At 43.4% G+C, this 19,045-nt stretch overlaps 1 protein-coding gene across 1 annotated transcript in view; it reads left to right on the forward strand.

Annotated features, from left to right (window-relative positions):
• ISPD (Nucleotide-diphospho-sugar transferases superfamily protein) overlaps nt 1-19,045 on the forward strand; it is a 95,100-nt gene that overhangs the window by 51,052 nt on the left and 25,003 nt on the right. The gene's annotated exons all lie outside the window — the stretch shown is intronic.

A 19,045-nucleotide genomic window follows, 5' to 3' on the forward strand; every position in this document is an offset into this window, starting at 1 on the left:
GTCAAGAGAGGAAAGAAAAACACAGTAGGAAGGAGAAAGTCCACTGTAGGATAAGTACTGTGAAATACAATGAGCAATACACTTTCTCTTCCCTTTTCGGAGAGCAATAGGAAGATCAAGGTTATCTGTAACAGGGTTAGTAGAATCAATGGGAACTGAAACAGTAGCGGGACCAAGAGGAATACTTGAATCCATGTCAGCCAAATCTGAAGTCTCCAAGGAATCGACAGGAAGTGATATGAGTTCTATTGCAGTGGAATCAACCTCCTTGTGAAGTCTCTGTCGTAAGTAATGCTGAGAAGCAGGACGCAAAGGAGGTGGTAAGTTAGGTGACACGGGATGGTCAAGCACAGGAGTATACACAAGATGGTCAAGCACAAGAGTAGACATAGGATGGTCAAGCACAGGAGTAGACACAAGGACTGGAACTGGGAGAGGAATAGACTGTTGACTCACTTCCCCAAAAACACCCCCTGAGAAGGATTCTTTGAAAAGAAGTATGTGGATACAAAAAATGTGACATCCATGGTAACATACCGGCTCCCAGAGACTGGATCATAATAGCAGTACCCTTTCTGATTTTCTGCATATCCAAGGAAGACACACTTCTTTGCCTTGGGATCAAGCTTTGAGCGGTGAGGACCAAGGACATGTGCAAAGCAGACACACCCAAACACCCTGAGAGGAATATGAAACATTTCCCCTTCAGGAAAAAGGAGATTGAATGGGGTGTTGAATCCAAGTATACGAGAGGGCACCCTGTTAATCAGATATACTGCTGTGAGAACTGCATCACCCCAAAACCGAACTGGAACTGTAGATGTGCTCATTGTGCTTCTTGCAATCTCAACAATGTGTTTGTTCTTCCTTTCTCCAACACCATTCTACTATGGACTATAGGGACAACTGCTCTGATGGACAACACCATATTCTAATAGATATGAAGCAAGGTGCTTTTCAAAATATTCCCTGGCATTGTCTAATCTGAACACCTTTATTCTTGTTCCAAACTGTGTTAGCACCATCTGATGAAATTGCCTCACCAAGGATGGTACTTCATCGTGGGATCTCATCAGGTAAACCCAAGAGTATCGTGAGAAATCATCCACAAATAAGAGAAAATATCAATAGCCTCCCATAGAAGGAACATGGTAAGGTCCCCACACATCCGAATGAATAACATCAAAAGAAGAAGAACACCTTTTATTACTAGGTTTAAATGAATGTCTACAATGCTTTCCAAGTTGACAACCTTCACACTCCAGACTTGACAAACTAATAGACTCAAAAACTTTTGGAAACAAAAGACTCAAAGAAGAAAAAGGTAAATGGCCCAAACGATTATGCCAAAGCATAATTTGACCCACAGGCCCTGACTCACTATCCCTACTGACATGATGACTCTGATGAGGAGGAAGAACATCCAAGAGGTAGATCCCATTCACTTCACGACCACTCCCAATCGTCCTCTTAGAATCCAGATCCTGCAAAATACAATGACCAGGAGAAAAAATTACTGAGCAGTTCAAGTTCTTAATCAAACTACTAACAGATAACAAATTAGTGCTCAATCTAGGAACATGAAGGACTGAGGGTAGAGAAATAGAATCACTAATCTTGACAGATCCCTTCCCAGCAATAGGAACATGGGATCCATCAGCTGTGGAGATCCTATCTCTGTCAGAACAGAGCTGGTAAGAAGAAAAAATAGTAGAGCTATGGGTCATGTGCTCTGAGGCTCCAGAATCTATAATCCAAGGAGGTCCCTCCTTATTTGAAGTAGAAACATAATTTGCAGTGACGTGTGAACTACCTGTGTGAGCAAAGGCTATAGAGTGGACTCCACCAGTGCCACCTGTACCTTGTTGTCCGTTTGCTGCTGAACTGGAACTGGCTGTATCCCGCTGGTTCAAAAGTTGCCCATACCTCTCAAGTTTGGCCCTTATTGCAGCAGCTGCAACGGACTCCAGAGCAACTGTAGTAGGAGGGGTCGGAATGTCACCAGTAACTGCCATGTGTGCATTTCCCTTCTTATTTTTCAGTTTAGTCGACACAAGATGTGGGTGAAGCTTCCAGCAAGTATCTCTTGTGTGTTTAGGCTTCTTACAGTATTCACAAATCAAATCTCTTTTATCTTCCTTCTTGATTTCACTACCACCCCGATCTCCACTTTGTTTAGGTTTCACAGTACTCACCATGGCAGACTGATCGGAAACAGGATTTTTCATCGTCACATCTCTCCTGCTCTCCTCCCCTGACACAAAGGCATATGCCTGGGAGAGGGTAACACTGTCCCTGGAAAGAAGATGTTGTCTTGCAATATCATACTCAAGATTAAGGCCAACAAGAAATTCAAACACCCTATACTTCTCTAGATGTTTCTGATAGGTAGATTGCATCCTTAGTGGTTTCCCAAGCAAATGTCTCTAAATGGTCAATCTCCTGCCACAGGGTTTTAAGGGCTGAAAAATAGGCTGCAACAGGTCTATCTCCCTGCCTTGTAGAAATAATCTGATTTCTCAACTGATAAGCCCTAGCAACATTCTCCCTCTGTGAATAGGTTTCTGCAACCTCATCCCATATTTCCTTAGCTGTATTTGCCCATAAAAAATTTTTACCTATATGGGGCAACATGGAATTACACAACCAAGTCATCACCATATAATTCTCCTGTACCCACCGGGAGTTGCTAGTTTCGGGTTTCACTTCCTCACTAGTGATATACCCTAATTTCCCACGAGCACCAATGGCCATCTTTGCAGATTGTGACCATTCTAAGTAATTTGCACCATCCAACCTAACTGAAGTAATGGTCTTTGTCCCAAAAAGGTCTCCAGCACCTCCTCTCACTGGTCTCATTTCACTCCAGGGCTTATTTTCAACTCCGTGACCCTCCATGCTTCTCAAAAAATGTAAAGAAAATAACTGAAATATGTACCAAGATCAAACAAAACACTTCTGGAACCAACAACCCCTTTCTGGTGTCCTAGACTGTCTTCCCACAAAAGATTCCTTTTCTGTGGGACGGGAGAAGAGAGAGAAGAAGCAGCCGATCTCTCTAGAAGCCTCCAAATCAGGCAGGACTTGAACCGCCCCTTACAGAAAACTCCAAGGAACCCTAAAAAATTAGGGCGCCACTTCCTAGGTCAAAATTGAATAGTCAACAGAAACAAGACTCTTCCCCTTTCTCCAGTTTTTCCTGATTTTGATGAGAAACCCTAGACCAGCTACAGGGCACACAGATCCACCAAAAACTCCAAAAATTTGGCTTACCTGAGAGCTTCGATGAGCCTCTTAAATCACCATGCAGTCGGCCGATCTAGGGCTGCATGAGGAAACAACTCAAGGAACCTTCGGCCTGCTCTGATACCAAGTAGAAATCACTGATTGTAGATTTAGTTGAATTTCTTGTGAAAGGAAAAGGGGAGGAAGATAAAGATTTCAGTAGTAAAGAAGAAAAGAGAGGGAGAAAAGAGTAGGAAGTCAACCAGGATGCTTGAATTAACCCTAGCCGCCAACCCCTCATTATATTTATACTTAACTCAAAGGATGAGATATTACAAGGATGCCCTTAGTAGGGCGGCTACTAATGTAGCTGAATAGTCACAACTTAAAAACATAAACTAATGGGCCTAAAGCCCAACAACTTCCTAACTAAATAGCTTAAAATAAGAATAAAAAACAACTAGGCCCAACTCAACAATTCACTTCAAAAAAATCTGAAACTCTGAGCTGGTTCGAGGGAGCTCACCCTCCTGAAACAGAGTAGTAGGGAGAAGGAATGAAGAAGCGAAGAGGAAGAAGAAGAAGGAAGGAAGGAGAATAGTAGGGTTTTACTTCTCATGCCGATTAGATCGGATTACAATTATTTATATCCTCCTCTCTCTCACTCCTGCACATGGTCACGACTGCGACGGATAACTAACTGGAGGGACGTGGCCTTATCACGTAGACGAACCTCAGTGGAGGAGTCACATGGGTGATCAGGTTCTTCTCTCATGCATGGCCTGGTTGCTGAGTGTCTTGGGCCTGGATCTCCTGGGATGGGCCTGAATGGATAGCTAAGGGCCTATCAGTCCCACCCTCTTCAAGAAACACCTTGTCCTCAAGGTTGATGTGGGGATACTGATCTTGTAATTTGTCATAATCCTCCCAAGTGGCATCCTCCGGTGGCAAGTTTTTCCACTTGAGTAAGGCCTGCTTGCGTAACTTCTTGCCTATCTTGACCCACCTTATATTCATGATTTTCTGTGGTTCAATCAGTATGTCCCCGTCATCTGTGAACTGAGGGAGAGTTGGGCTGACCTTAGTTGTAGGAGCTAGGCAGGGCTTCAGCATACTGACATGGAAGACCGGGTGTAATTTTGAGGGAGAAGGAAGCTCCAGTCTGTAAGCCACCTGTCCCACTCATTCAATCACCATGAGTGGTCCAAAATACCTGGGGGATAATTTCTGTCAAGCTCGTCAAGCCACTGAAGCTTGCCGATATGGCTGGAGCTTCAAATAAACCCAGTCCCCAACTGTGCTCTCTGTAGGCGCAACTTAAGAGACCTCAGTATTTCATCTCTGGTCAACAGCTGGCTTTTGACTTCAGCCACTGTAGAAGTCCCTTTTTCATAAGGCAGCCCTGCTGGGGGATCTCTCCCATATACAATCTTAAACGGAGTGGTTCCTGCTGAAGCTTGATATGTGGTGTTATACCAATACTCTGCCCAAGGCAGCCAATAGGCCCACTGTTTGGGCTTCTCTCCAATGAAGCAACGTAAATATGTTTCAAGGCACCAGTTGACCACCTTGGACTGACCATCAGTCTGGAGGTGGTAGCTGGTTGTGTGAAGCATGTGCACCCCTTGTGCCGAGAAATTCCCAGAATCTGCTCATGAAGAGGGGATCCCTGTCGGTCAAGATGGAGTTTGGGGTGCCATGTAATTTGGCTACCTCCTAGATGTAAGCCTGAGCCACTGTAGCAGCTGTATATGGTTGTGGTAGCACTAAAAAATGAGCATATTTACTTAAGCGGTCCACAATTACTAGAACCACATACTTCCCGTTTGATTTAGGTAACCCAGTAATGAAATCCATTGTGATGTCTTCCCATACCTGCTCCGGAATGGGTAAGGGCTGGAGTAGTCCTGGCAGGTGATTGGGTGCTATACTTATGTTGCTGACGTACATCACAACGGGCCACATAATCCTGAATCATACGCTTCATCCCCTTTCAATAATAATGGCTCACTACCCTCTTATAGATTCCGAGAAACCCAGAATGCCCCCCAATGGCTGAGTCGTGGAAGAGTTTTAGCAATTCTCTCTGATAATCTGATTTATTTGCCACCACCATATGACCCTTATAAAAGAGTGTAGTCCCTGTTGTGGAGTAACCGGGAACTGAAGTTGGGTCCTGGACCCATTGGCCTCAGATCCTGCTGAGTGCTGGATCAGATTGCGCCTCCTGTTGGATGAGCTCATATAATGGATAACTGGGCTTGGGCAGGCCCATAAGCTGGAAATCCTCTACCCTGGATAGCGTGTCTGCGACGGCATTGGAAGGCACAGATTTGTATTCAATCTAGAAATCATAGCCCAACACCTTGTAGGTCCACTTTTATTGTTCCGGGCTTAGAATCCTTTGCTCCAATAAATGTTTAATGCTTTGGTGATCACTTCGCACTATGAATCTCCGGCCCAGAAGATATGCCCTCCACTTGTGTACTGCTAGTGTAATTGCCATCAACTCCTCATATGTAGACTTCGCTTGGGCCTGGGCTGACAAAGCTCGACTGTAGAAAGCCAAGGGTTGTCCATTCTAAATTAGAACTGCCCCAATTCCCCTCCCGGAAGCATCAGTTTCAACTACAAAGTCTTTATTGAAATCTAGGAGAGCCAAGGTGGGTGGTGTTGTGACTACCCTCTTAAGAGATTGGAATGCCTGTTCAGCTGGTTCGTCCCACTCAAAAGCCTGTTTCTTTAATAACTTAGTGAGAGGTGTGGCCAACATGCCATAACCTGCTATGTAACGCCGGTAATAACCGGTCAACCCAAGGAACCCTCTGAGGGACCTCTGGTTCATGGGCCTAGGCCAGTTCACCATGCTGGAAGCTTTGTTGGGATCAGTGTAGACCTTGCCACCAGATATTATGTGCCCGAGATAATTAACCTGGGTCTGCCCAAATGAGCACTTAGTGGGCTTGGCGAACAACAGATGCTGCCTAAGTAGGTCCAGAGCAGTGCTTTAAAAGGCGTGGGAGGCGTACGCCTGGAAGGCGCTCCCAAAACGCCCTGAGGCGTATGCCAGAGGCGCTGACACCTCTGAGGCGTACGCCTTAGGTGCAAGAGGTGTACGCCTCTTGCGCTTTTTTCATGAGGCGTGCTAGAGGCGTATGCCTCATGCACATCTGATATAAAAAGACAGAAAAAAAAAAGAAAAAAAAAAGGAAAGGAAAGGAAAAGAAAGGAAAAGAAAGGGAAGGGAAAGAAAAGGAGAGAGAAGAAAAAAGAGAAAAGGAAAGGAAAGGGAAGGGAAGAAAATATAAGGGGAAAGAAAGTGGTTTGCCTCTTCCTCTTCATCCTCCTCCTAACCCCCCTCCTCTTAAGGAGGCTTACGCCTCCTTGTGTTTGGGAGGCTTATGCCTCTTGCGTTCTGAACTACGCCTCACGCCTCTAGGTAGTGAAACGCCTCGCGTCACGCCTCCGTGTTTTAAAACATTGGTCCAGAGTGCAACACAAATGCTCCATGTGTGAAGCCCAGGTTAGATTGTAAATAAGTATGTCATCAAAGAAGACAAGTATATAATGTCGCAAGTAGGGTCTGAATACTTCATTCATGAGCTGTTGGAAAGTGGAGGGAGCGTTAGTTAAACCAAATGGCATAACCACAAACTCGTAGTGTCCATCTGATGTCCGGAAGGCAGTCTTAGTTACATCGTCTGGGTGGACTTGGATCTGGTGGTAACCAGACCTAAGATCTAGTTTAGAGAAAAAGAGGGTCTGGCCCAACTCATCAAATAACTCTTCTACCAAGGGGATTGGGTACCGGTCATTCACAGTGATGTTGTTGAGGGCTCGATAGTCAACACAAAATCTCCACGTACCATCCTTTATTTTTACCAGCAAGATGAGCAAGGAGAACGAGCTGTTACTGGGCCGAATGAACCCCTCGTCCAGGAGTTCTTGGGTCATCTTCTCCACTTCTACTCGCTGATAGTGTGGATACCTGTACAGGCGGACATTTGTGGGTGGAGCCCCCAGTTGGAGGACAAATCAGTGGTCCAGTTGTCTAGTTGGAGGTAGAACAAATGGTTCTTGAAACTCATCAGTGTATTCATTGAGGAGCTGCTGTTCTGGGTTTTGGACTAGGGAATCATCAATAGTCAATGTTGGTCCAGGAGGCATAGGGCCCATGCTCATTAACAAGGGAATGTCTGAGTGTGGCAGCTCTTGAGAATGAGATGGGGGGGATCGGTGTGGCTGTGGCTGTGTCAGGTCGCTTCCCTTTAATAAATAAGTGGTCCCATTCTGTTGGAATTCCATAGCAATTCAGCCCAATTGCACATTACTGGGCCCAATTGCTGGAGCCACTCGATGCCCAGGACTATATCAGCCCCTGAAAATTCAAGGGGGTGCAGATCCATGGAAAAGATATACCACTGAATCTTAAGCCTAACAGATCTGCATCTTCCTTCACATTTGATCCCTTGCCCACTTGCCACATTGACAGCAAAGGGAGCTATGGGTTCCACATCCAATCCAAGTCTCCGAGTCAACCCGGTGGTGATGAAATTTAGGGAATTTTCAAGTACAGCCACCTTTTGGCCCTTAACCCACCCGTCAACCCTCATGGTTCGCGGGGTCTGACAATCCAAAAGGGCTTGCAGGGAAATCACATAGTATTCAACCTCCATAGATGGGCCCGTTTGGGTGGGTCCAACTTCCGGTTCCCCTTCACTAACGACATCCTCCTCTTCAATTTGCAATAGGTAGAGGTGTGGGGTCTTGCACCAATGTCCTGGGGCAAATTTTTCGTCATAGTTGTAACATAGCCCCTTCTCACAACGAGCCTGCATCTTGGTCCAGGTTAACTTCTTGTAGGGTACGGTCATGGTTCCACGGTTCTTAGGTGCTGGGATTTCGGGTTTAGTGTTAGGAGTGGGAAGTAATGGTCCTGGGGTGGAATCCATCCGGTTGGGTGGATTTCGTAAAAGTGGTCCACCCATGGGCCCAATGGGTCTAGTGGTCTTCTATAATCGGTCCAACCGGTCTTCTTGGAGTTTAGCTAATCCGGTAGCAGCAATAAGGGTTGAAGGTTGCAGTGATTTCACTTCAATCCTTATGTCTTCCCGTAATCCCCCGATAAAACAACCAACCAGAGCAGTTTCAGGCCAACCATGCACATGGGTAGCTAACCTCTTATTATAATTCGGCCTGCCTTTGAGTTCTGTTAGTCTGATAACAGCCAAGAAGAGAGAAGAAGAAAGAATAAGGAAAGAGAGAGAGAAAGGAGGAGAAAAGGAGAGAAGAAAAGTCTGGTTCGAATTAGGGAAATATCACTTCTCCCATTCGGCTAGACATGTTTTATATTACTAACATAATGGAAAAGACACATGTGCCCTTATTTAAGTGAGGGACACTAGTTCTAATAAAATATTACAGATCAGCAACCTCAACATAAGTATAAAGACAAAAATACCCCTACACTAACACTCCCCCTCAAGCTGGTGAGTATATATCATATAATCCCAGCTTGTTACATATGTAGTCCACTCTTCCCCGACTCAACCCTTTTGTAAATAAGTCTGCTCATTGGTTCCCTGTGTTAACATATACAGTGTCTATCACTCCATTCAGCACCTTCTCTCTCACAAAGTGATAGTCAACCTCTATGTGCTTGGTTCTTTCATGAAACACCGGATTAGAAGAAATATGAACTACAGCCTGATTGTCACAATAGAGCTTCATTGGAGTGTTAATATTGTATCCTATCTCCTGTAGAAGGTTCCTTAGCCACACTAATTCACAATCAGTATGTGCCATAGCTCTATATTTTGCCTCTGCACTACTTCTCGCCACGACTGTCTGCTTCTTACTTTTCCATGTCACCAGATTACCCCCAAGAAAAGTGCAATAGCCTGTGGTAGACCTCCTATCAGACATAGAACCGGCCCAGTCAGCATCAATATACCCTTCTATTTCAAGTTTTCCACCACTTTTGTATATCAAACCACGACCAGGGGCCCCTTTTAAATACCTCACAATTCTTAGAACCGCATCCCAATGAGGAACCAGAGGTTTCTGCATGAACTGACTTGCCACACTAACCGCAAATATAATATCTAGCCGAGTAATGGTTAGGTAATTCAGTTTACCTACAAGTCGCCGGTATCTACCAGGGTCTTCAAACACTTCATCCATATCACTACTCAGCCTAGTATTTGTTTCCATAGGTGTTTTAGTTGGTTTAGCACCTAACAAACCTGTTTCCTCCATCAAATCAATCACATATTTCCTCTGACACAAATTAATACCATGCTTAGATCTTGCTACTTCTATCCCCAAGAAATATTTCAATTTACCAAGGTCCTTTGTTTGAAAATGTTCCTGTAGAAAAGTCTTCAACCTGTCAATGCGCATTTTATCATTCCCGGAATGATCAACTTGGCACTGTTTCATACCAAACTTCTTTACCACCTCACTGAACCTACTGAAGAAAACTGAAGAGAGGAGAGCTTGAGAGTTCAGCAATGAGGGTCTGAGAATGAGAGTTTCGAACATTCACTCTCTCAGCACCCTAACACTCTTTTATTAAGATATATTTGAATAATTACAAGGAGGCCCTTAGTTGGGCAAGAATTTACACAAAACTTAATATAGACAGGATGGGCCCAGAATAAGGCCCATTACAGAAAAGAAACATAACAGGAAAGACTAAACAACCTATGGGCCATTCGGCCCATCTTCTCTACACCTACCAAACCATGCTCGAGGAGACTGTTTAAGTCCATATATAGCGTTCTTTAGTCTGCGTACCTTACCATCCTCCCCCTGAGCAACAAACCCCGGTGGTTGCTCCATGTAGACCTCCTTGAGAAAATCACCATGCAAAAAAGCATTTTTAATATCAAGCTGATATAGGGGCCAATCATACATATCAGCAAGAGAGATCACAACACGAACTAAACCTATCTTAGCAACTGGGGAGAAGGTCTCTGTGTAGTCAATACCATAGGTTTGGGAGTACCCTTTTGCAACCAATCGAGCTTTCAGGTGCTCAACACTACCATCAGGTAAATACTTAACAGTATAAACCCACTTACAACCGACAGCCTGTTTCTCAGGAGGAAGAGTGGTGAGGTCCCAAGTATGATTATGAATTAGAGTTGAGAGTTCTTCCATTGCATGGCACCACCCTGGAGAGGCAAGGGCTTCCTGGACATCCTTAGGGACAACAACTGAGGATAACAAAGAGATAAACTGGCGATGGAAAGCGGAAAGGTGAGTGTGTGAAACATAATTAGATATAGGATGAAGGGTACAAGTGTGTTTACCTTTCCGCAAGGCAATGGGAAGATCAAGATCAGATACTGGGTTTGGGGCTGGTGTGGAGACAACTGCCAGATCTGTCGACGGTGATGAAGCCAGAGGAGTAGCAGCCGGTACATGTGGGCGATGTGTATACACTTGACGGATAGGTAGGCGTTCAACAGGTAGTGGCACTGGAGGCAAGGACTTGATCACGGCTGGAACAAGGGGAACAAAATCGGCAACTGGAAGTGGAAGAGGAGGAGGTGATGAGGAGGAAGAAGCATCACCGGACCCCAAGAAAAACGGAGTAGACTCAAAGAAGGTAACATCAACACACACAAAGGAACGTCGAGAACTAGGATGGTAACACTTATACCCTTTCTGGGTCCGGGAATAGCCAAGGAAGATGCACTTAATGGATCGTGCATCTAACTTGTCCTTCCCGGGGCCCAGATTATGGACGAAGCAGACACCCAAAAACCCAAGGAGAAAGAGGAAACGGAGACAAGGTGGGAAACAAGGTAGTGAATGGGGAATGATCATCAAGGATAGATGTGGGCATCCGATTAATCAAGAAGCAAGAAGTAAGCACCGCATCACTCCAAAAGGGTTTGGGAACATTCATGTGATGCATGAGGGATCGTGTTGTTTCCAAAAGATGACGATTCTTTCTCTCAGCCACCCCATTTTGTTTTGGGGTGTAGGTACATGAGGTCTGATGTATAATGCCATGTTGGCCCAAGTATTCTTGAAATGATGAAGATAAATATTCACGGTCATTATCAGAACGAAAAATTTTAATGTGAACACCAAATTGATTGCGAATCTCAGCATTAAATTTTTGGAAGATGGTAAACAATTCACTTCTTTCTTTCATTAAATAGAGCCACGTCATCTTTGAAAAATCATCAACAAAAATGACAATATCTATATCCATTGTATGACATCACTTTATAAGGACCCCAAACATCTAAATGAACCAAAGAAAAAGGACTCGACACACGGTTATCAACCCTAGGACTAAAGGGAACACGATGATGTTTCCCCAACTGACACGACTCACAATCTAAAACGAAAAGTTGACTCAACAAAGGAACCAAAGATTTCAAAACTTTCAGCAAAGGATGACCAAATCGACAGTGCCACTGGAGAGGAGAGAATGATGACTGGAGAGCTGTTGATGTTCTTCCACCACCGTCAAGATAATACAATCCACCAGCTTCATGCCCTCCACCAATCTTCATCCCCGTCTTGAGATCCTGAAAAACACACATAGAAGGGTAAAAAGTAATAGAGCAATTGCGTGGCTTGGTCAACTTACTAACAGACATAAGGCGGAAACTTAGGGACATACAAAACTGAGGATAAATACAAGGGGGTCAAGTTAACATTGCCAACACCACAAATCGAGGATGTGGAACCATTAGCAAGGGTAACAGATTGTGATGTTGAGCAATGAGAGAGGGAAGAAAACACACATGGAGTTCCAGTCATGTGATCAGAGGCTCCAGAGTCAATAATCCAAGGATTGGGTGTGGATGCCAAACAAACCATACCTGAGTGTGCGAAAGTAGCCATGTTCTACTGAGATGTGGATTGGACAAACCTCTCATACTAATCACGGGGAACACTCACCATCTCCTTCCCGGGAACATCTGTGGATGTAGGAGGCATCTGATCAGCTGAACAATTCTCCTGTCTGAAACTGGTGTCACTAGTCAAGGCATGATTGGCCCAAGTTGAGGGTGGACCATGCAAGTCATAGTAATAATTAATGGTATGTCCATCCATACCACAATGAGTACATCTCCTCGGACCTGAACCACGTGCTCTACCACGGGCTCCCCCTGAATCTCTACCTCCAGTACGACCACCACTACGATTATATGTAGGTCCACCACCACCACTCCGGCCATATACCGGACCACTACTACCACCACGGCCAGAATGAGCTCCTCGAGCTCCACCTCTAACACCACGACCACTTGACACTGCAAAGGCCGATCTATCAGAGACATTAGAGTTCTCAGTAGATCCAATGGAAGTCCTCCGAAGTCGAGCAAACACCTCTTCTAAGGAAGGGAGAGCTGACCCTCCTAGTATCTGAGCCCGCACTGGTTCATACTCAGATTTCAGCCCCACCAAAAATCGAGTCACATCAAGTTGTTCTCTCTGTTTTGCTGAATTTTGACATCAAAAGTGAGGAGGTGATAAACATTCAACTCATTACGAATGTTTCTCATACTAGCATAGTACTCCTCAAGACTCCAATTGCCTTGTTGCAGATTAAAGTATTCTTGATATAGCTGATATACTCTGGTTGTATTGTCTTGACCAGAATACAACTTCTTAGCATGGTCCCACACATCTTTGGCAGTGTGAAGAAACATGAAATTTACACTAATCTTGGGTTCCATATTGTTCCATAACCACATGATAATATGTGCATCCTCTTGTTCCCAGTCTTCATACTCAGGAGAATTAGTGGAGGGTTTCTCCTCTCTTATGTGTTTCACCTTCTTCTTTGCCTTCAGAAAAACTTCTACAGATTTAGCCCAAGGTACATAATTCTCTCCATTCAGTTTAATGGAGGTCATTTGAACATTCAGGTAGTCAGTAGGTATCATCACATTAGATTTGCTATCACTGTTATCTCCCATTGATGAACTTTGTTATTACTGAATTCGGCACACTGCACACTACTTGATCACACTGGTTTCAGCACTTGTTATTGCTAAAGGTTGAACTCTTTACACCACAAACCCTACCCTACGACTACCTGAAATCTCACCACTATATGAGAACCACTCCCCCTTCGAATCACACAAAAAGCAACATAAACCCTAGCACACTACAGTCTGAAATCCCATCATACGATCTGAAACATACTTCCTATTTGATTCATAACAAAAAATATGCATAGAAATCTCTTACCTCATCACCCAAAAAACAAACCACACAAGAAGAAAATCAGTCCACACAAGACACCCACTGCACTACACGAATCAGCCCTCTTCTCTTCATCGATTAGGGGAGGGCTTCTTAGAAACCACAGCGACTGACCATGAACAACACAACTGGAGGCATAGAAACCTCCAAGGGAAGAGGGCGACCACTCCTTTTCAGCCCTTTCCCTTATCTCCAATCGATGGCAGAGAAATCAAGAGAAAACCCTAGATTGAGTGTGCAGAAAATAGAAATCTGGGCAGATCCGAGTTGCTTAGTTGTGCTCTGATACCGTATTATAATTCGGCCTGCCTTTGAGTTCTGTTAGTCTGATAACAGCCAAGAAGAGAGAAGAAGAAAGAAGAAAGAAAGAGAGAGAGAAAGGAGGAGAAAAAGAGAGAAGAAAAGTCTGGTTCGAATTAGGGAAAGATCACTTCTCCCATTCGGCCAGACATGTTTTATGTTACTAACATAGTGGAAAAGACACATGTGCCCTTATTTAACTGAGGGACACTAGTTCTAATATAATATTACAGATCAGCAACCTCAACATAAGTATAAAGACAGAAATACCCCTACACTAACACCTCTCAAACTTTGTCTGATATTCTTGTACACTAACAGTTTGCTTGACTCAGGACAGTGATTCATCAAAGTTTTCATACCTAGATGGTCTGAACCTTACACGTAAGGCTTCGGTGAAATCCGTCCAAGTAGTCTGGGGATGGGTTTTCCGGTACCATTAGTACCACATATGGCCTCCCTGTCTAAATGGATGGAGGCAATGGGCACTCATTGATGCGCTGGGGTCTCATGATATTCAAAATAACATTCAGCTCGATAAATCTAGGGTACCGGATCATCACTTGAGTATTTTGGGAAGATGATTTTTGTCACCTTGCCTAGGGAGATCCCTCCACATCTTTTAGTGCTGCTATTCCCTCGTCATTGGAGTTGGCAATCGCTCGAACTGCCCCACCAAGGCAGATAGAGTCCCCTTGATGTCTCTTAGTTCTGATGTGCTTCTGTGCACTTCCACTTCAATACGATCGACCCGTTCATCCACCGCAGTTGATCTCATGTTGGTCATCGTGGAGCTAGGCTCTGATACCAATTGATAGATTCACTTCAAAAAAATCTGAAACTCTGAGCTGGTTCGAGGGAGCTCACCCTCCTGAAACAGAGTAGGAGTAGGGAGAAGGAAAGAAGAAGGGAAGATGAAGAAGAAGGAAGGAGAATAGTAGGGTTTTACTTCTCATGCCGATTAAATCGGATTACAATTATTTATACTCTCCTCTCTCTCACTCCTACACATCGTCACGACTGCAACGGGTAACTAACTGAAGGGACGTGGCCTTCTCATGTAGACGGACCTCAGCAGAGGAGTCACATGGGTGATCAGGTGCTTCTCTCGTGCATGGCCTGGTCCCTAAGTGTCTTGGGTCTGGATCTCCTGGGATGGGCCTGAATGGATAGCTGAGGGCCTATCAGGTAAACTCTCTTAACTCTCCCCAAGTAAAAAAAAAAAAAAAGAAAAAAAGAATTACTACATAGCCCAAAGTACATGATTTCTTCCCACCCCTTGTTTGGCCAATGCATCAGCAAAGCAATTAGCATCCCTTTTTACCCAAATAAGAATAACTTCCATTCCTTGTGTCAGCCACTTAAACTTTCTTTTCTCATTAATGTAGATGTAGTCCCACCACACCAACCCCTGTTCCTTCTAAAGCCATCTTATAACCAGCTTTGAATCCCCTTCAATTATCAGCATAGAGATGCTCAATTCCTTGACTCTTTGAAATTCCTTCCATACAACTAAAATTTCATCCATCAAGGAATCTCCCACACCTATAGGTCCTCAATATAAAGCAATTATTCTGCTTTCCTCATTTTTGAAAACTCCTATTCTTGAAGGGCCTGATTTCCTTTACTACTCCCATCAAAATCTAGCTTAATGAAATCACTGAAAGGGGGAGACCAAGATAGCTTTATGACAGCCTTCAAATAACGGAATAAGCACCAATTAGGTCTTTTCCTTTGGAGTAGGTCACATGTGTTAATTCTATAGAAACACTTCCCAACAGAAGCCATTAAAAGGGGGAAACCTTGGATGGTAGACTCACCAGTCCAAGGTCTCCTTTACAAAGGAGAAACCCTGGTTTCCTATTGAGCTTCCATCAAAGTTAAACTTTATTCTATTAGGCTGAGGAGGCTTCCAGTCTAAAATTAATTTGTCTTTCACAGTAGATGAATTTGCTACTTCATGCCAAGCTTTGATAATATCACCTACTGTCACCATTTGGAATGCTTCCAAACTTTTTACCTAGTTTGCTGTTTTGATACTTATGCTTTCAACAATATCCTCTAGGCTCCTAGAGTTGTCTTTAAAATAATCTTTCATTTCTTTCTTCCCAGATTGTCCAAATAGTTGTTGTCTTGCCTATCTCCCAAAGTAATCTTCCTCTCTTCTTTTGCTTGCCTAAAGAAATTTGAGCTGAACAACATAGTAAGTCTTCTTGAGGAGGGGGGGGCCACCTACAGCCAAAGAGAGAAGAGATGCACGTCCAAACACAATTTGCAAAGGAACAAGAAATTAGTGAGGGGTTGTTTCTGTTAGACAGTGTATGCCCTTAGCTCCAATAAGCTTGAAGTACATTATCACATTTATTGTAAATGAATAAAGTACATATTTGATTCATGTTATATTGGTGTGTTTCTATGTAATACCCTTAAACTGGACACTTATGAGACTCGTGTTAGTTTAGAATCTTCACAGTTGTTGGATAGATCTAGGAAGATTTATCCTGCCAAGGCTGACACTGATGTGCCGCCAAGTGGGTTGGGGTGGCTTGTCTCAACTGACAGGGTGAAACCTGAGGCACATGCAGTGTGGGTTTTCTTGAAACCCTGAACCGGACAAAATTCTAGTATTGCCCTGGACCTTAGAGATAGACGGGCAAAACTGGAATGTTACACCTAACCCCTAGACTCGATTATGGTATTACACTAGGTGTTGGATTGGGCTGTCTTTGATATGCCAATTAGTGAGATCCTTAGAGGGGATCAAAACCTGGGTATGTTGGGGCAGTTCGAGAATTCACCTGAGTGGGTGATCATAGTGACAGGATCAACCCCTTTGTTGGACAAAGTGAATGATCGGGGAATGCACTCTCTCTGATGGAAACCTAATCTGCTGGCAGTTGATTTCAAATTGTTGAGATTTGTTTTGCAAAATATATTTATATAGAGATATACAAATATATTATGGCTTCACAAAATGTTTGCAAAAAAAGGTTTTAATTCCTAGGATCCATGTGAGTAGAGAGTGCAACATTGTACCTTGTGGTTGAGGGAGAGGTCCTCTCTTGTCGGGCAGTGTATGATCATTAAGGGCTGAGAGGTTAAGTGTAAGACCATTTAGGGATAATAAACCTGATGGGCTAATCTCACATCTACCCACAGTCCTTGGGCCTTCATAAGATGGCTGGACCCAAGGACCATTTATTATAAATGTTGGGCCCATTAAGAGCCCATATTGATGGACTCAGGGGTTCACTGTATTCAGTAGTGAATTCGGCCAGGCCTTGTAAAAGAGGCTAGGCTGAACCCATGTGGCTTATGTGGAGATCAATGATAGGGTCCCATGCCATACAAAGAGAGCCAAGCTAGCCAGCATTTAAAGGGAAAGTGAGCTATGTGACTAAATGGGCCTAAAGCCCATTTTGAACAGGGCTTAAGTGAGTTAATTAAAAAGGGGCGAATTTTGGTTCATAATCTGATTAGGATTAGCTAAAGGATAAGATAAGTCTTATCCATTTAAGAGTCCAGATCCAAATATCATATTTGGATCAAGAAACTCTTTTCTAATTAGATTAGGAAGCTGATTCAAAGAAGGCTATAAATAGGGGGCGAATTCACCAGTTTCAGACACTTAGAAATCTGCAGCATTCTCCTCCAGTTCTTGTCGCCCCTACCCAGTTCGATCTCCTCTTTTGGATCTGATCAATAATAGTTCTTGATATTGTTTCTTGCTAGAAGAAACAATCTAAAGTCGTGCTCACCAACCCCTTGCCTGATTCTTGCTGAAGAATTAGGGTTCTTGCTGAAGAACCACCCTGCTGATCCTACCTCACCATAAGCTGTGTCATCTTCAATGGAGGCGGGTTTTGGTCATCTCTTTGGGCGTGAACACCTACATTGGGAGTTACTGTTATTCCGTATCAGGTATTCCTCTCCCTAATCTTGGTTTCAGATTTAATCCGGTTTGTTTCAAGAACGAACCTTGAAAAATGCAATTTTTCTAAATCAAGGAATAGGATTCCTGGATGGGAGAAAGAAATTTTTGAAATTTCACCCAGCCACCTTGCATGGTTCGGCCATCCATATGATGGATCTCCCATTCCTTTAGTTTCACCATTTGCCTAGAAAAAGATGCATATATGAGGGGAAAGGCATTTTATTTGGCCTTATTCTTTGAAGCACGTCAGAGGTATTTATCTTAAAAAGGAAAACTTCCCAACACAAGTCTTGAACTTTTGGAGGAATAGGCTTACTCCATATCTCTTTCACTGAGAAAGTTCCTCCCCACAAGTCTGAGAGAACTAGGGAGTCAAAGAAAGAAGCACAAGAGAACAAACTAGACGGAGAAGGTTTCCAAATTCTATTGTTATCCACCCTTGAATCCAAGAATGCTGACCCTAAATTATTTAGCATTTCAATTACAAGATCACATTCTCTATCTCTCAAGCCCCTTCTAAAACCAAAACCCTAGTTTAACCCTGAAGAGGAAAGAGTCTAGAAGCAAGTAATGGGATTCTTTTGAAGACTAGAAAGCGAATAAAGGAAAGGGAATTGGAAAGGTCATTTTAGAGGTTGGAGAGTTGGAAGTGATGAAGTTGTGACAGTGAGGATCCCCAACAATCAAGAATTTTAAGATTACTAATGAGGTTTTTAGAAAGGATGTGAAAGCTAGGAATAAATTTTGAAAAAAATTATGTAGCTGGGGTTAACATTGAGGACAGAGAGGTAGACACTGTCGCAAGGATCCTTGGGTGTGGGATAAGTTCATGGCCTATGTGGTACTTGGGGCTTCCCTTGGGGAGCAAAATAAAATAAAAAAGATGACTTGCAACCCAGCTCGTTCTTGGCTCATCTGACAAAATCTTGTTACTGGTATGTTCATGCAAACCTTGTATAGTCACAAAATAAAGATAGGAGAGCACATAAAAATAAAGAAGCAGGAAACACCCCTTCTGCTAAGCGAAGAGAGAGAAAAAGGTGTGAGATACACTTTGGAATACAAAAGCCAGCATTTCATATTCTTCTTCAGAAGGCAAAACATCTCCAAAAAATGAAGCTGATATGGCATTTTTCTCAGAGAAAAGAAAAAAGGAAAAAAATTTGAAAAAACCACAAAAAAAGACAAGAGCAAGCGTGGACTGCTATTGGGTTGGCAGGAGGCATTTTCGGAATCTAAATGTAACAAAGAGATGTTAATATATCTGAGTTTTTGAAGAAAAAATTAAAAATTGCAAAAAAAAAACAGAGAACAGGACAGTGCCAGCTTGGATCTTTCCATTTT

This window comes from Nelumbo nucifera, chromosome 5 (genome assembly GCF_055504915.1).
Source record: "Nelumbo nucifera cultivar China Antique chromosome 5, China Antique-T2T, whole genome shotgun sequence".
Classification (NCBI taxonomy): Eukaryota; Viridiplantae; Streptophyta; class Magnoliopsida; order Proteales; family Nelumbonaceae; genus Nelumbo; species Nelumbo nucifera.